Raw genomic sequence first — 15,906 nt, 5'->3', positions numbered from 1 at the left:
TGAGTAAACAAGGAAAAAGAGTGGCAGTGTCCTATGAGGCAAATTCAGCTTTTATAAGATATGTTTTTTATTCTAAGCCTGTAGTTGAAGTTTTAAATAATTGCTCCAGCAAATCTGTAGGCCCTGCCTTGGTGATCATTCAGCAGCAGTGTGGAATTCCAGAGGAGCTAGACATTCTTAATTTCCCTTTCCTTGTACTATGGCTCACTGCTCTGTACATCACATACAGTGCATGAAAATAATTGCAAACCACACCCTTTTGCTCAACAAAATACATTTTTAACCATTCTGCTTTTTAGGTAATACTCAAACCATGGAAGCTCCTGCTATGAAGTTTTGTCATATGATTTATTAAACAGTGGAATCTGAATATTTTCTATGGAAGAGAAATTGTAAATCATACCTCTTAATTCAGACAGGCATCTTAATTTGTACAAGCAGAATCTGCACACTAATTAATCCAGTGTAATAGTGTCACGTGGCCATGATTTTTCACTAGTCGTTAGTGAAGAAAATTGTGTAGCAACCACTGGCTGCTTACACAGAACAGGTCATGATACCTTTTTTCATTAACACACTTCTGTCATAATGTTAAAATGCCAAAATCAAGGACATCTCAGTGGATAGTCAAGAACAAGCTTCTTTTTTCAACTAAATTACTAAACAAATTAATTTTTCCACTCTTCACATAGATAATTTTAAACAGCATTTCTAATAAATTTTAGACAAATATGTTGAAAAACTTGTCTCCTGTTTAAAACTGTACAACCTTCAAAACTGTCTAAACTTAGCAGCTCCTATCATTATACTTGTTGACAAATTTTCAACACAACCCACAACAAGGTGCTCAGAAAATACTTATTCAGCAAATGTTTCACAGCACTATCTTAATTTCAGCAGATGTACAACTTCAGGATGTACCATCACCTATTTTACTCCAGAATGAGGGAGGTTTACCTGTCCAGAGAGATCATGTTGTGCACACAGATGGAGGGGGTCAGAGTCTAACTCTAAAGCAAGGAATCTGAATCTGGAATCTTGCACTGGGATTCTCAGGATCTGGTGTCCGACAATGAATTCAAAAAAAGGTATCGTCAAGATCATCGAGGAAATGGGAGCTAAGGCTTTTGTAGAATCCATCCACAGAAGAAATATCCTCTGAAATCTGGGAAGCTGTCTAGGCTTTGCAGAAACTAGAGGCTGAGAAGCAGTCTATGAATGCTGAAATCAGTCAACTCTGTTTCAGTTCAGAAAACTAAAGCTGAAGTAGCTAGAGTTTTGTTTGTTTGATTGTTGGTTTGTTTGTTTAATACCTCTTATCCTAAATGTTCCCCACACACAATTCTTAACAATTCCAGGTGATGTTGCGGATCATAATGGAAACCTTTCCTAAATTAATTTTCCCCAGAAAGCATCTACAGAAGTTTGGAATCTCTCCTTCAAAGACAAACATTATATCGGAAAAATGAGGTCACTGACTTGTTTCCTAGTTGAACGTTGGAGAATCAGGCTTCCATTGCCTAGGAATTCAATACCAGTCAAGTAATTTCTCCCACCTCTCAAACATCTCATATTCCATCTCACTGTAACAATTAAATAAGAATGTACCTGACATTTTTCACAAGCATCTGTTTTCATATTATATTTTACCTCCAATTTGGGTTACAATTTAGCTTAATTGTACCAAATTATCAGCAGGCCATCTTTTGCTCAAAATCTTTTTCTTCTCTCTACTGTCATTTTTACAGGCAGCTCAGCAGATAATTTTATGCTACTGCAGTCACACAAGGCAGATTCTAATATTGATCTGAATTTTCCCCTTGAATATGATTTGCATTCTTAGCCTGATCTATTTTTTTTTTCTTCCCATAGAACATGATTTACATTCATATGTCTGGCTGCTTCATTTTAAAGCCATCTTGAAAAAATCTCTTTCTAATCATCCTTCTAAATTCATATGGGAATAACTTTTCCCTCCAACGCTTAGGAGAGGAAAATCTCAAATAAATCGACACTATTCTTGCAGACTATAATGATGGAAACAGTATTTGTTGATGAAATTAGAGACTTTTTTATAGCTTACTAATAATCTAGCTCTGGGACAGCTAATTGCTAGGGATTGTCATGTCTGAATACTGAGGAAGTGCTCTCAATCTTTCGGCTGGTCTAAATAGGAAAAAACCAGCAAGATCAGCCAAAAACCATCCTTATGTAGTCTCCAGTACAAAAACTTGTTTTGCATAAAGCAGAAGAGATACATTTTCCTCAGATTAAATGTAGGTAGGTTGGCAAAAATTAATCTGCCTCCAACCATGCCCTATTTCTACTTGCCTTTCCTGCTCGTTGCACATGTGTCAGAGGGGGCGTATTGAGGTGTATGAATGTGGCCTCCTCCTTTTGGCCTGTTAGACACCCTCTGGACTTGCTTTCCAGGCTAGCTCCGCTTTCATGAGACACAGAATTGCACCATGCCGATGGCACAATCCATTATATCTAACTATCAAAATGAAGGGGAAACTAACAAAATCGAAGTGTTTAAGTCTCATGGATTTTGCCCAAATTTAAACGTACATCTGGGACAAGGATGGGTGATACTTATATTCTCAGTTGTTCTTCCTAAGTTCATTCACTTTGCTATCTCAGTTTCTAAAAGCACATGGTTTTTTTTATTTTCCTTTTAATATGAAAAGAAAGGTGCCTTCTCAAAATTATTTCTGCTAGGTCTGAATGACAAAAATTCATTTACCTTTCTACTACATTGTTATACCTTTACCATTATTACATTCATGTTTTCCCACATACTCTTTATTCACTAGAGGTAGTAAATATTATACTTACAGTTCTTGAACACAGCTGACATATGACAGTTGTCCAAAAACACTGGAAGAGGAGGAACAGAAAACCTCATTTCCCTAGCATTTTTTGTAGTAGAAGTATTGTATCACACTGGAAAGACAGAATAGGGAGGTTTACTACTTCACTATTCTACTTGGTTTAAAATTTATTATTGCAATGCATCATATGGGAAAGGAAACTGTCAGATTTTAGGAAACCAGATAGGACAGACTGAGGCATAGATACATGTTGAGTGCCTCATCCAACATCAAACATCTGACTGGATGTTGATTACTTAAAAATTCCCCTAAGATGCCAGAGTAAGAATTGTAAGTATACTCTAAAACATTGTATTTTGCACCATACACAATATTTTCCTGAGGCTGAAAGCAAGACAGTACTAATGACAGAGGCCAATACACATTTAAGTGACAGGTAAAAATAGGAAAATCTAGGGGGTATTTCCTGCTTGTACTAACGGAGTACTACATTTTCCAAGTCATTTGAAGTTCAATTCACCTTTAAATTAAGAAAAAAAAAAGGTATTAGTACATTTTACTAAGTTCTCCAACTAATTTAAATAATTACCATTCATACAAATGCTCCCACTGAGCTCAGTTCCCCATTCATACCTTCCTTTACCCACAAGTAGAAAAGATGGGTGGGCCAAAGAGGAATTGTGACTCTATACTTTGCAAAAGGAGGGAAAATCTGCCCCAGAATAGTGATCTTGTGGGACTGGCAGAATATCTTTTGCATCATCGTAAGCTGCATCTCAGTGGTGGTCCTTCCAGTCATAACCTCTGTCAGGTCTCCCATCCGTCAACACTTTGGTACCATTTGGCAGAGGAACCTGCAAATCCAGAGTGCTTACCCTAAATAAGCCACTTCAACTGCGGAACATGCCCTTAATCAGACCACAAAACTGCAGCACATGCATTTAAGTGGGATTTCTTCATAAAAGAACAACTCTAGGCATTTACAGGACAATTACTTTTGCCATGAAACAATTATACAATGGAAGGCGTTCAGAATTTAGTACATCACTATAATTAATGAGGTGATCTTACACAGCACTGCAATCTACAGATTACACATTTGAACTAAATCACATTTGCCTGTGCTATAATTTATCAGGCTTTGGTAACTTCCTAGGCTTTGTATTTGCCCAAATAGACCTAAAGCCTAAAGTTAATAGCTTAGTGACCTTACACTCCATATACAGTAAGTTAAGACATGTAGAAAACTTTAGAGGTTGATTCAGACCTATGATAAAACAAATCACTCTCTAGAGAGGCCTGAATTACCTTCTGAAGACGTCTGTCTCTTCATTGATTATATACCGAGTGGAAGATGATTAGGCTCCTAACCTGTGCAGTTAGAAGGGACAAATCTCTACCTGAGCATTCTCGGCCCTTTACCAAATTGGACCTTATAATCTGTAACATATTTTATATCTCCACTTTATTAATGATCATGTCAGAATGCTCAGAGTCTTTACCGAGACAAGAGAAAAAACAATGAGCAATATCAGAGTATGTCCAATGGAGTCTGATTGTATCATATACGTAAGTTCTTATTACTGTTGTTCTGATTATTGATCTGTTTCTTTGTTGCTGTTATGCTTTTCGACCTGTGTTCTCGCTTATGGAAGTCTTTCTGCTCTTTTCTGTTCTTCCAGAGCAGTTTCTTGGTGTTCTTTAAGCTGTGTAATCTGTGCTTTTGTTTCTTGGTTCTGTGCTATCTCTTAGGGGATGGAGGTCATATAGATTTTTTATTTTATTTTATATTTTCAGACGCTTGCTCATTATTTTAAGGTGTTGAGTAATTACTCTCCTCTTCTAGCTATCATAACACAATTAATGGGCTGATTTTCTACAAAGGTCGGTCATTTTAACAGTGTAGTACAATCACGGGGATAAAAATGAGGCAAGTTAGCTACCCTGATTTCTCAGTCTAAAGAAACAGGATATTTCTGAAAAGGCTTTCAACCTGTTAATCAGACTACCAGAGGGACTAATCCTCTGAAATACTGATTGCTCCTCAATACTTCTTTTTTTACACTCCATACTGCCCCATTAGTGTCCTTTACTAAAAGTGATGTCATTCAGCATCCTCCTTTGTCCAATAACACCCTCAAGTAATTGATTCTTTCCTGTATCCTGTATTTTAGCAATGAAAATATTGCAGAGCAGGGCAGAGCAGGAACCTAAATATACACTATTAAAAGGAAACAGAAATCCTATCATAAACAGATAACCTCTGGAATTAATTTGTTATGAATATAAATTTAATATCATCCAGAGCTATATTTTTATTTGTGCTTGTATCATGTGAGTATTTATTTGGCACTGGTGTGAAAGATTAATTTATTATCAGCTTTTATCAGCTATTTCAGTTCCTTTAAGCATCTCTGGAAGATGCCTGTGATTTATACAGCTAAGTTCTTTTGTTCATCAGTGAATTCATATGGCATTTCATACATGATTTTTATATAAAATACTAAAAGTCCAGCAGCTACTTACTTTAACCTGGCAATGTACAGTTGCCGTTTGTATTGTGCGCATTGGTTTGTTAGGAAATCCAGGGACCCTGGAGGAGTTTTAATCCATGCAGTCAGTAGTCTCAAGTGTCAACCCATCTGCATCAGTCGCACACCAATGCTTTACAAAGAATTAAAATGTCGAAAGTCTTATGGCACTTCTGAAACCATCACCAACACTGAAGCAACAGATTTGGCATTTGAGATTACAACTGCAGGAGGGAAAAAACATAACCCTTTTCAAGATGAGCATAACGTAGGAATAATTTCAGAAACAGCTCTTAATTTTATATGACGCATGCATTATATGTTTATGGAAGGAAGATAGGGTCTAGGCCCCAGTAACTAAATATTCATTTTCAAGATTTTGAAAAGGCTTTCAAAGTGCTCAAAACCCTGCTGCCGTTCACCTTGTAGGCTGTATGTGTCTACGTATTATACAACATGACTATATTAGCAGCCCAAGGGCAGACTAAAAACTGTCAGCTGAAGGAGTGAATTATCTTCTTAAGGCAAAAATATAACTGCTGTTAATATCAGGTTTCTCACAAATACACCACAAGAAGAAGGGTTGACTGGAGAAGGGAGGTGTGAGGGACAAGACATAGGGTTATCTGTAAGATATGCAGCGATAAATTTTTTCTTGCAAAAAGAGAGAAGAGAGAAGAGTTAGGAATTAATAGATTAGAGGATGTTTAATAACCTCCAAAGTAGGAAAGAAGAGAGTATGTAGAGGATGCCTTCATTATGAAAAACAAATTAGGTTTGACATATGAAGTGGTTAAGGCACTGAAAGATAACCTACTTTAATTTGGAAAAAGGTGTGAACTCTGGGTATATTCCCTAAAAATCATTTAACTCTGCTCCAATGGTAGCAAACATGCTTCTGGGAGGTGCAGTTAGATCTGTCAGTTTCAAACAGCTACCTTCTAGTGCTTGGCCTCCTCCTTTCTTACCTTCCAAACGTAGAGCTTGCTTGTTTGCACACATCCATCACAGTGCAACTTGTTCTGGTTCTATTCCTAAATTTCTAAGCCTAAGAATGACAGAGTATTAATTAAACAAGAAGATAATTTCAACAGTTAGTCTAGTACATGAGGTCAATCAAGGACTCCATATGGGCTTGTATGACCAGAGAAAGACAAAGGAAAAGAAACACCTGGCTTCTGACATGAAGGAGATTTTGTAAAACTTCAAGAGATTGAAAGGAGGTTGAGGGAGCTTATATCTGAACTGCAACACTGTACTAATGAATGCCTTAAAAAATACACAACACAAAGCAGAGGTAGGCACAGAGAGTGTGCAAAAAAATGTTAAAATGTTCTCCAAATAAGCCCCAAAATAATGAATACAGAGCAACAGAGAATTTCATATTTAGACTTATTCAAGTTTTCTGAGTCACAAATTAGCACTTTTAAGAGCTTATCTTTTTCCCAATTGACTTTAATCAAGTGTTTCAGAAGCTGGAAAATGTTTTAAGTGAATAGAGCTCTTAACCAGAGAGCCCAGGGAACAGAATAGCAGCTATTTTGTACCCTCTTTCAATGTTTTTGATTTGCTTTTTTTGCTTTGTTGTTGCGTTGTTATGGTTTTCAACACAAGTGTAGCACCACAGCTGTAGGTTTCACAAATAAAAACAGAGGCACAGGCAGAAAGAGACCTTTGCGGGGACAAGTTCAAGCAAAAATATAAAATAATTTTCTTGACAGTGTCAAGCTGATGATCTTTTAAGTGTTCACTTTGCTATGATCTCTAATGCACTTCATGTAGACAAGAGACTGATATTCTCCAAATGACAGAATCCCTTTGTTTTCCAATATATTGTATGAAAACACAGTCACTGTTACGTATTAAATATATCAGAAAAAAAATAATCAACATACTTCATAATATATGCCTAATATATAGTGAAAAATAATACATGCCTTAAAAGGGCTTTAGCCAAATAAAGTCAGGCAACTAATAGCTAAATTTTATGTCAAATGGTCTTAGAAAAATTGATTAAAGTCTCCCGTGAAAAAACCACACCCTGTCTATATCTGTATGGCAATGCAGGAGGCAAATCTTGGAGAATGTTGCATCATAGCAGGCTCTTGAAGTATTTGTTCTCGTTATCAAATATATTGAATTGTATCTAAATATGATCTCTTTAACATACTGTCATTAGATCTTTCCCACAGTGCCTTACAGTGCCTGTTTAATTATCATCTCACACATCTGTCACATCCCTGTGTCACCTACTGTAAAATACCACCGCCTTCCTCTCCTTTGTTCTGGAGCTGGACGCCATACGAAGCTGAAGCCATATGAACCGTCTTTCTCACTTTTGCCTCTAAATGACTGTACTTCTACCATAAAGTCTTAACAAATTTAATTAGTATCAGCAAATAATGGGAAATTAATGCTTGCTACTGATACATAATGTGAAAGCAATCAGCCTACTGTTTGCTCAGTATGATGCTGTGTTATGATCCTTCAAACTAAACTAAGCCGATGGGAGCCAGCCTAGGCACTGGTTGGCTGGATCCAAGAAAACGCTCCTGGGCTTCTCTGCACACGTTTCTGTCAGTGTCGTGATGGCCTGAGCTCTCACTCTCTTTAAAATGTGATTCCTCAGAACAACTGACAGCAGCACACTGATCGTGCACATAAGTGCAGCCAGCTCAACTACTGAATGGAGATCTGGGTCTTGCCGCTGTGCTGCTGCTTGCTTTTCCTCCAGCTGCCTTGTTTCAGAAAGAGCAAAATCCTACCTCCCTTCCTTGGTCTCCTGCACTGACAGCACAGCCACAGGAAGCTGGTTTACCCACAGATGCAGTGCTCACCAGTAGCACCCCACATTTTTTTTCAACGGCTCTCAGAACTGTAATATATGAAGGTGGAGTCTGTCACTTAAGCTAAAATAGACTTAAGCTAATTTTGGATGAGACATGACAGGTTTCCACACATGTCTGCATGCTCCTCTGCATATGCAATCGCTTTCAGCATTTAACATGACAGATCAACCTCCCAAACCAAACTCTCTCTTTGCTCAGATGGTGTTTTGCCTGACCAAATTATTCGGATTTTACCTTAGTCTGTCTCCCAAAATAGCAAGAAAGTTTAGAAATCAGGTTCCATCACAATTCCACTCACTTTCACGCTATTTGAGCATTACCAGGACACAACTCCTAAACCTAAGGAACTAATAGTGAAAAATAATTCTTATTACAAAACAACTGTGTCTTCTAAAACCTTACCTGTAAAACTACTTTTGAAAAGGCTACTTTCTCAAAAAATATAGTCTTTCATTAACTTATGGGAATAAAAGTAGGTACAGAGATGACAAGACTAATGACAAGGCAGCTCAATGCAGTCACAGTGCCCAATGGAGATTAGGTTATCAGAGTTCCAACATTGACTTGAGAAATGTCTTTTGAAGTCATTATGATTTAACAATTAATAGAAAGATTCGTTTGATAGCTAGATGCAGCCAGATAAGAAGACGACATTCTGTTCCAATTACCCATTATTTTGACTGTAATACATTAACAGCATACTTTGAAGCATTTTAATACTCAAACCTGTATAACTGAAAGTTAAAAAATTCAATTCACCAACTTCACTACATTTAAAAAAGAATACTGAGTTCTTTTTTAGTAATAAATGTGCAAATAATCATGACTTTGAGCTGAAATGATTAAAGATACAAGTCCAAACCTGCAAATCAGCGATGATAATTTTCTATTTTATCCATTTTAATACTTACACAATATTTCTTTGATGGTTTTCAAGTATTTCATATCACCTGCATTGGTGTATATTGAACTAGTTAGTAAATGTTCATCCCACTGAAGTCAATGGCAAAAATCTTTTTTTCTTTTTGAGAGTTATTCTTTATTAATTGGGTCTCTTGATCCTGACCCTGTTAATTGTTAACAGTAAAGGGATTGAGAGACCTGAGTCTGTGTTTGATCTGAGTTATAGCTATTGAATGTGCTCTGAATATTTCATGATAAGACTTAGTTGAAATAGCTATTATCTTTTCTTACCTGTACTTCCCATTTAATGTTTAATGCTTCTGTCATTCCTTTCTCCAAAAACGCCTCAAATCCACCCTCCAAATTGTTTTTGAAACTTTCCTATTTCTGAAAATTTAGAATGGACTAGATATTTCTATTGCACATTTCACTTATAGTGCCATTATTAGATTATTATTTAAGTTTTATAAAACTATGGAGCTTTTAATATTCCAATTATTTATGTATTTTATTTTTCCACTATGCACTCTGTATATTTCATTATATATTTTTCTGGTTTACTATTTTTATTTTCCAAGTGCTTCCCCTAGTAGGTTTGCTTGGGGTTTTTATTAAATTAAAAAGTAATATTGTTGATATGTAATTTGACTGGCTGATTATAGAGCTAGCCTTAATTAACTTTTATTCAAGTTCAACTTGTGAAAACTAACTTGCCATAGCCCTCAATAGAAGCCGCATTTCTTTTTTTCCCCATACAGACCTTGAGAATTACTTTGGTGAATGAGTATGTGCCTTTAAAGAGAAAAAATATGAGCTGTGTAGTTGTAGTGGATAGTTTTTCATAAGCATCCTAAATACCTGGTAATATGAAATTGTAGATAAATCCATGTGGGCTGAAAATAATGTCCTATCTGGCAAGTAGTAGAGGATGTGGAGTTACAAACACAAATTTTTCAAATTTTTCAAATTTTGAAATTGGTTCCCATTAATTAAAATAATCTTTTATTACCTTGCTATTTGTCAATATGTTAATTATGCTTATATTTTTCTGAGTAAGTCACAACAGCTATACATTTCCTTTGAAAAATAAAAGTTGGTCTTTTTTTTTACACATTTGTTTGCCTCAGGTTTGAAACCTTATAGAAAACATCAAATATTTCAACACATGACAATAAAATCAGAAGTGGCAGTCTGGAATATTTATTCTAAAATAATCAAGAGAGTTCTTTGATGCATACCTCAATAATTATTTACTACATTTTACTCTTATAAATATGTTTCTTTGCCTTACAGATGCAATGAAAAACTCTTAAAAGATATTTCAAATGAATAATTCAAACAATGACTGACAATATAATTGTTTATATTTTTCCATGTTGGTACATTCACTTTAGTCCTTCAATTTATAAACCAAGTTATCACTCTCTGTGATATTTATAAAAGTTGAATAAATAAAAGAAACTTTGTAAAGATGTCTTGTCATTTTGGTGGGTTTTTTTTACACTGTATTTGCTAATCTGCTACCATTATTTTAGTTCTTTAGCTGAGAGCTTCTGGTACACTTGTACACCACCTTTGGTGGGATTTTAGCTATACTAAGAAAATACATAATCACTGGCAATTAAATTGCCTTATCAATTTTCTGCAGCTTATTAAGTTGTTTTATTGTAAAGGAAGATTAGTGTCTTCAGCTGAAATAGGAAAATACCTAAGCAGGAGTCCATGAATTAAAGCTGTGATATCTTGTACAAACCCACCTTCTGAATGAATTCTTAAAGAGATAGAAGTAAATTGAAGTGGGAATGTAAGGAAATGAAATGAAAGAACAAGCTGAACAAACAAGAATTAAAATACTAACATGGAATTGGAAAATCTTTCTTATGTGCAGCAGAATCTCTTAGGGAATGAATAGGTATCTTGTGAAGGAAAACAGTCTTATATTAATAAAAAAAAAATCATCTTAATAAATCCATAAAAACCAGGACAGCCATAAAGCTACAAAGAGAGATTAGAAACTCAGAATAAAAATCTGCTTGAGGCAAAACAAAAAGATATAGGCAGATATAAGAACAAAATAAACAACAGTAGCAAAGGAGCAGCTAGGAAGATAGGAAATGGAGACCAAGACACAGAATTATGGCTTACAAGGACAGAAAGGACTTTGAAGTTATGAGCTTGGCAGCAGCAGCAGAAGCAGCAGCTCATATAAAAAAGGAAATATGGATGGAGGTGCTTTCATGTCAGCAAAAGCAGCCTCTCCTTTTATCCTTATTTCCCTGTATTGTATTAATGGCTATGGATCAAATTCCATTCAGAGTAAAGGGTAATTCCCAAGCTGGGGATGCAGCACACAGCTCCTATAATGTACTTCTCACGAAGCCTGCACGACTAGTGCCATGCCTGACATTATATCTTAAATTACATTTTGAGTCTATAACTACTTGAGCTTCCCACAGCTATCCCATAATGCAAGACTGGATATGAGAAATATATGGGCTAGCTTAGCTAGTTCGTGTGTGAAGCAGTACAGGTATCCAACCCAAAGATGTGAAGTTATGAATTAATGTTATTCAGAACATAAAAGTAAGATTCAAAATTGATGACTGAAATCACTAAGTAAAAATTTGAATTAGATCACTATCTAAGTCTATGAGACAGGCTTTTGACAACAGAGTTTTTAAGTCAACTGTCACAACAGTGTTACTTGCCTAAAAAAATTTAACATGTATTTCTGAAGTTACTTTTTCTAAACAATAGCCTCAGCTTGGAAAAACAGAGCCAAGAAATGCTTGACTCGTTAACTATTGGGATACAAAGTCATACACTATGGCTGTGAAGAAGTTGAATGAATAGTTGAGTTTCAGCAAATCAATTATGATTAAACCAGGATGAAATTTTAAAGGGGAAAAAAAAACTCAATACAAAAATATAATTCTCCTGGGATCAATGCCACCTTCCTAGTTTTCAGCCAGAGCCAGACAGTTATGTTTAAAAATATTTTCTTCAGAATTCAGACATCTGCTTTACTATGTGTTTGTTTTGCAGGTTTTGTGGTAAAGGGACTGGCAAAGAATGAGGTCTGCTGTTTAAAATTCTGGGCTGCCTCTGTCTTCTTTGTTTTCAATTTATTAACTTATTTAACTGATTGAGAAAGATATTTAAAAATTTGCTAAGGTCTCACTGTAATTCCAAATAAAATTAAGTATGTGCTTAAGTACTTAATGGAATGAAAGGAACAGTAATTTTACTATTTGCTTTTTTGTTTACTATAGACTTGTACTGAACACAGTTCATTGCTTTTCAGAAAACTTTCAAAATTCAATTAAGGAGCTGAAAGCATGCAATAAGGCGAGGCAAAACATCATCCACAAAATATGTAACTTTTTTCTTTTCACTGCAGCAGCACTCCAAGGCAAAAGGACACATGGGCAAAGGGTGGCTATCATTTACAGTACCACTGCATTCTAGGGAAAAGCCTTTTATATTGTCTTGAGTTCTGAGAGAAAGTAAGTTCAAAGGGCAGAAGGTTGCTTAAATTGATCTCTAACTACTGACACAGGAAAGGAGGAATGTACTGGAGAAAGGGAGAAGTCAAAACAAATCTGAATCAGAGGGATTTATATGTTGGTAGCAAACTAAGCTGCCATAAAACCTTGCCTAGTAAGGGTATTAATATAAGTGCATATTGCTCTGTTGGGGAGCAACATGTTCCTCTCTTAAAAGCTAAGACCTTCACAGCATTTATATGTTCTGCTGCTCCAATAAATGATGCTTTGTAGCATTGATTCTGTCAACACTGTTCCTAATCCTGACATTTTCTGACATTTTCCATTTTGTAAAATAAAGAGTTTAAAATTTTTAGCTTTGACCTTGACATAATGAACTGATGGATCACAGCAAGGAAATGGAGATAGCATGATCGTATTTGTTCCAATCTTTCCTTCCGGTGCTATCAAAACTGAAGATTGAATTATAGTTTTTATCTGAGTTGCCTGGAAAATGGATATTCTTTTCTATGGTGGTGGTGGGGGAAATCCCACATAAAGATGCTTCACCTTATATTGGGACAGAAGTCCAAATATAAAATAATTCAGGAAGACTTTCCAGAAGAAAATGCATTTAGAGACAACAACTGGGTGCAGTTTTTTTTAGAGCCTGCCCAATTTAACTACCTCCCTACAATCTAAATGAATATCCAATCTATGATCCAGAGAATTTCCTTTGGTGCTATGAATAAAGCAAGCTGTTCTGCTGTCTCCTGGATAGGCAAGAGCTTGGTCCTTTTAATACTTAGAACTTGTTTCCTACTATTGCTAAGCCAAGTCTTATATTAGCTTTGATGTATTAAAGCAAGTCTTGTGTTGCCAGCAATCATTGTGATCCAGGGCAAGTCACTGGAGTGCTTATGCAGATAACACTTCTCATCAAAAAATAATAATCCAGTTAGGAAGAATTTGGAATAAAATGTTAAGCTTTAAAATGCATACAGTACTAAGAATTGTCTACTCTGTGGTTCAGGGGCCAATCAAGACTGATGATAGTCAAGAGGCAGTGGCAAAACAGTTTCTCTTCTCTCCTTTAATCCCTCTTTTACTAGTAAAAGCAAATCGTAAAGAGAGCAGTGACATATAAAAACTTTAAATGAAATCATAAAATGCACAGATGTGATACAGACACTCTCTTTTCTGCCTTCTATTAATTAAAACAAATGTCATTGCTTGTATTGTAAGACCTGTGATTAATCAGATCAACTTGGCTGACAGCACCACTTCATATAATAGAATCAACTGGCTATATTATATATGTCTTGTCTTTGGAAAATTTCAATAGTAAAAGGCGTATGAACTGAGAATGGGAAACAAGTTTCTTAACTTGCTTATAATACCGTTTCATCACCATATTGCTACGCATTCTCCTTTTGTTCTGTCTTTACTCCCTCCTTCTCTTAGAAGATCACCTCAGAAGGGTTTTGTGTACTGAAATTTAAGCTTCTATTATTTTTTAACAAATCATACTGCGTTCACACATTATACAGGAGGAGAACAGTCATGGTCAACCCCTAGACAGAACAAACAGGCAGCCAGCCTGCCTCAATCATCCAGGTTTAAAAGAAGGTAAGGAACCTAAAGTGTGTCTGGGGAAGCATCCTTTCTGACAAGCAATTAGTAACTGACAGCATAATTTATTCTTTCAAGGCACCATCAGGAACCATAGCAATGGCCAATGATAAACCATCATCCTGTGGGATCTGTACTGCATCTGGTAGTACAGCTTACATATAAATTGGTCATGAGCCACGCTTCATCAGAGTACCTTGAAAAAAGGTTTTGCAGAGATGTTGACGGACTCATATTTCACCTACAAAAAGGCCTTCCCAAATCACTGTGGCCAAGCTGCCATGAACATCTATTCCCGGTGGGATTCTTCAGGAAAGAAAAAGGGAATGCTGAAGGCAAAAAGAATGACAGGGGATAGATAGAGCAGGGAAGAGAAAGAGCTGAGTAACTGGCAGGTGGGAAAAAAAGAGTAGGCACTACAGGCTAAAAGGAAGGAGCTAGGACAAGTGGACGTTAGCAGAGACAGGTGGCTAGTAGGAATGTAACTGGAAATTAGATGGTTGAAAAAGTTTAAAGACTTGTACTGTCATTCTAGCTATTTTGAGTTCTTACGTGGGTTTCTTTGGGCTTCTTCCACATCAAAACCTAATTTGAAGGATTAAATCTTGGCTTGATAACATAGACCTCTCTTTGCTTCTGTGTAAGACTACTTGTCCCTTTCAAATCATTTTAGATAAGTAGATGTTTGCAGATCCCATATGCACAAACAGAAATACACATGACTTACCCAGCTTAGGCCAGGCATCCTCTCTGTCCCTGTCACCTGCTCCCTCCAGGAAGGTCAAAGCAGTGCCCTTCAATTCAGCATAAACCTCAGCACACAGAGCTGAAGGTTGGCAACAGGTCTGAACGGATGAGAGATGTATCAGTTTTCTAAGTAACCCCCTCCAGAGATGCATTCCACATAAATGACCATAACCTTCTGACAAATGGTCTGAGGCTGAGGTTATCTGTACGTTCCTTTCATGGAGAAATCTACAGGATTGAAAAACTGAAACAAGGCAAGGATCTTAGAGCCATTTGTCCACTCTCTCACCTCTTCAGACAAGCCCAAGGACAAGCCTGCAAAAGGCTGACAGTGCTGGTTTCAATGTTGCTTATCTTCAGCATGATCCATATTGGCAGTTTTAACTTAAATCTACTGCTTTGTCTTCCGAAGAGGGATAAGTGCTTTAAATAAATCTTCTCTTGCGCTCTGTGTTAGCACTTCATTTTCTCTACACTGAGTAAAGAATCTATCCTGATTTAACAGACATCTGTGAGAGACAGGAGTAACAACATTGGTCATGAAATCTTCAGGACCGCTCTAGAATACCTTGTAGCAAATGTCTTGGGTCAGTAGTTTAAACTACATCCAGAACAAAGACAGATGTTTCCATGTTGCATACTAGCCTCTTTGTGTCTTAGTCAAATCTTATTGGAGTCAAAGAAAATGACCTGCGCCGGACCTTTTGCCTGGCAGAGGCGGCTGCTTTCCCACACTTTACAAGACTCATATTTCTTTCTGGTTCCTAGATGGCAATGAGTAAGTGAAATTTGAGGCAGAGAATTCAAAACAGATATGTCTACTTGCCTTTTCTCAACCAGCTTGGCTAACAAAAACATTTGTTTATAGTCACCATATTCCATTTGTAAAAACCTAGTAACCAGTGTTGTAAAAATCCCTGAGTAC

General features: G+C 36.4%; 1 long non-coding RNA gene across 1 annotated transcript in view; it reads right to left on the bottom strand.

Annotated features, from left to right (window-relative positions):
* Positions 1 to 6,408, bottom strand: part of LOC135314588 (uncharacterized) — a 135,971-nt gene extending 129,563 nt beyond the window's left edge. The window contains exons 1-2 of the long non-coding RNA XR_010374098.1: positions 6,334 to 6,408; positions 2,839 to 2,880 (exon numbers count right to left, since the gene is read on the bottom strand). This is a non-coding gene — a long non-coding RNA (uncharacterized LOC135314588). The remainder of the gene's footprint in view (positions 1 to 2,838; positions 2,881 to 6,333) is intronic.
* Positions 6,409 to 15,906: the final 9,498 nt, after the last annotated feature.

This window comes from Phalacrocorax carbo, chromosome 8 (genome assembly GCF_963921805.1).
Source record: "Phalacrocorax carbo chromosome 8, bPhaCar2.1, whole genome shotgun sequence".
Classification (NCBI taxonomy): Eukaryota; Metazoa; Chordata; class Aves; order Suliformes; family Phalacrocoracidae; genus Phalacrocorax; species Phalacrocorax carbo.
This window is presented reverse-complemented; position numbering and strand designations above follow the sequence as displayed.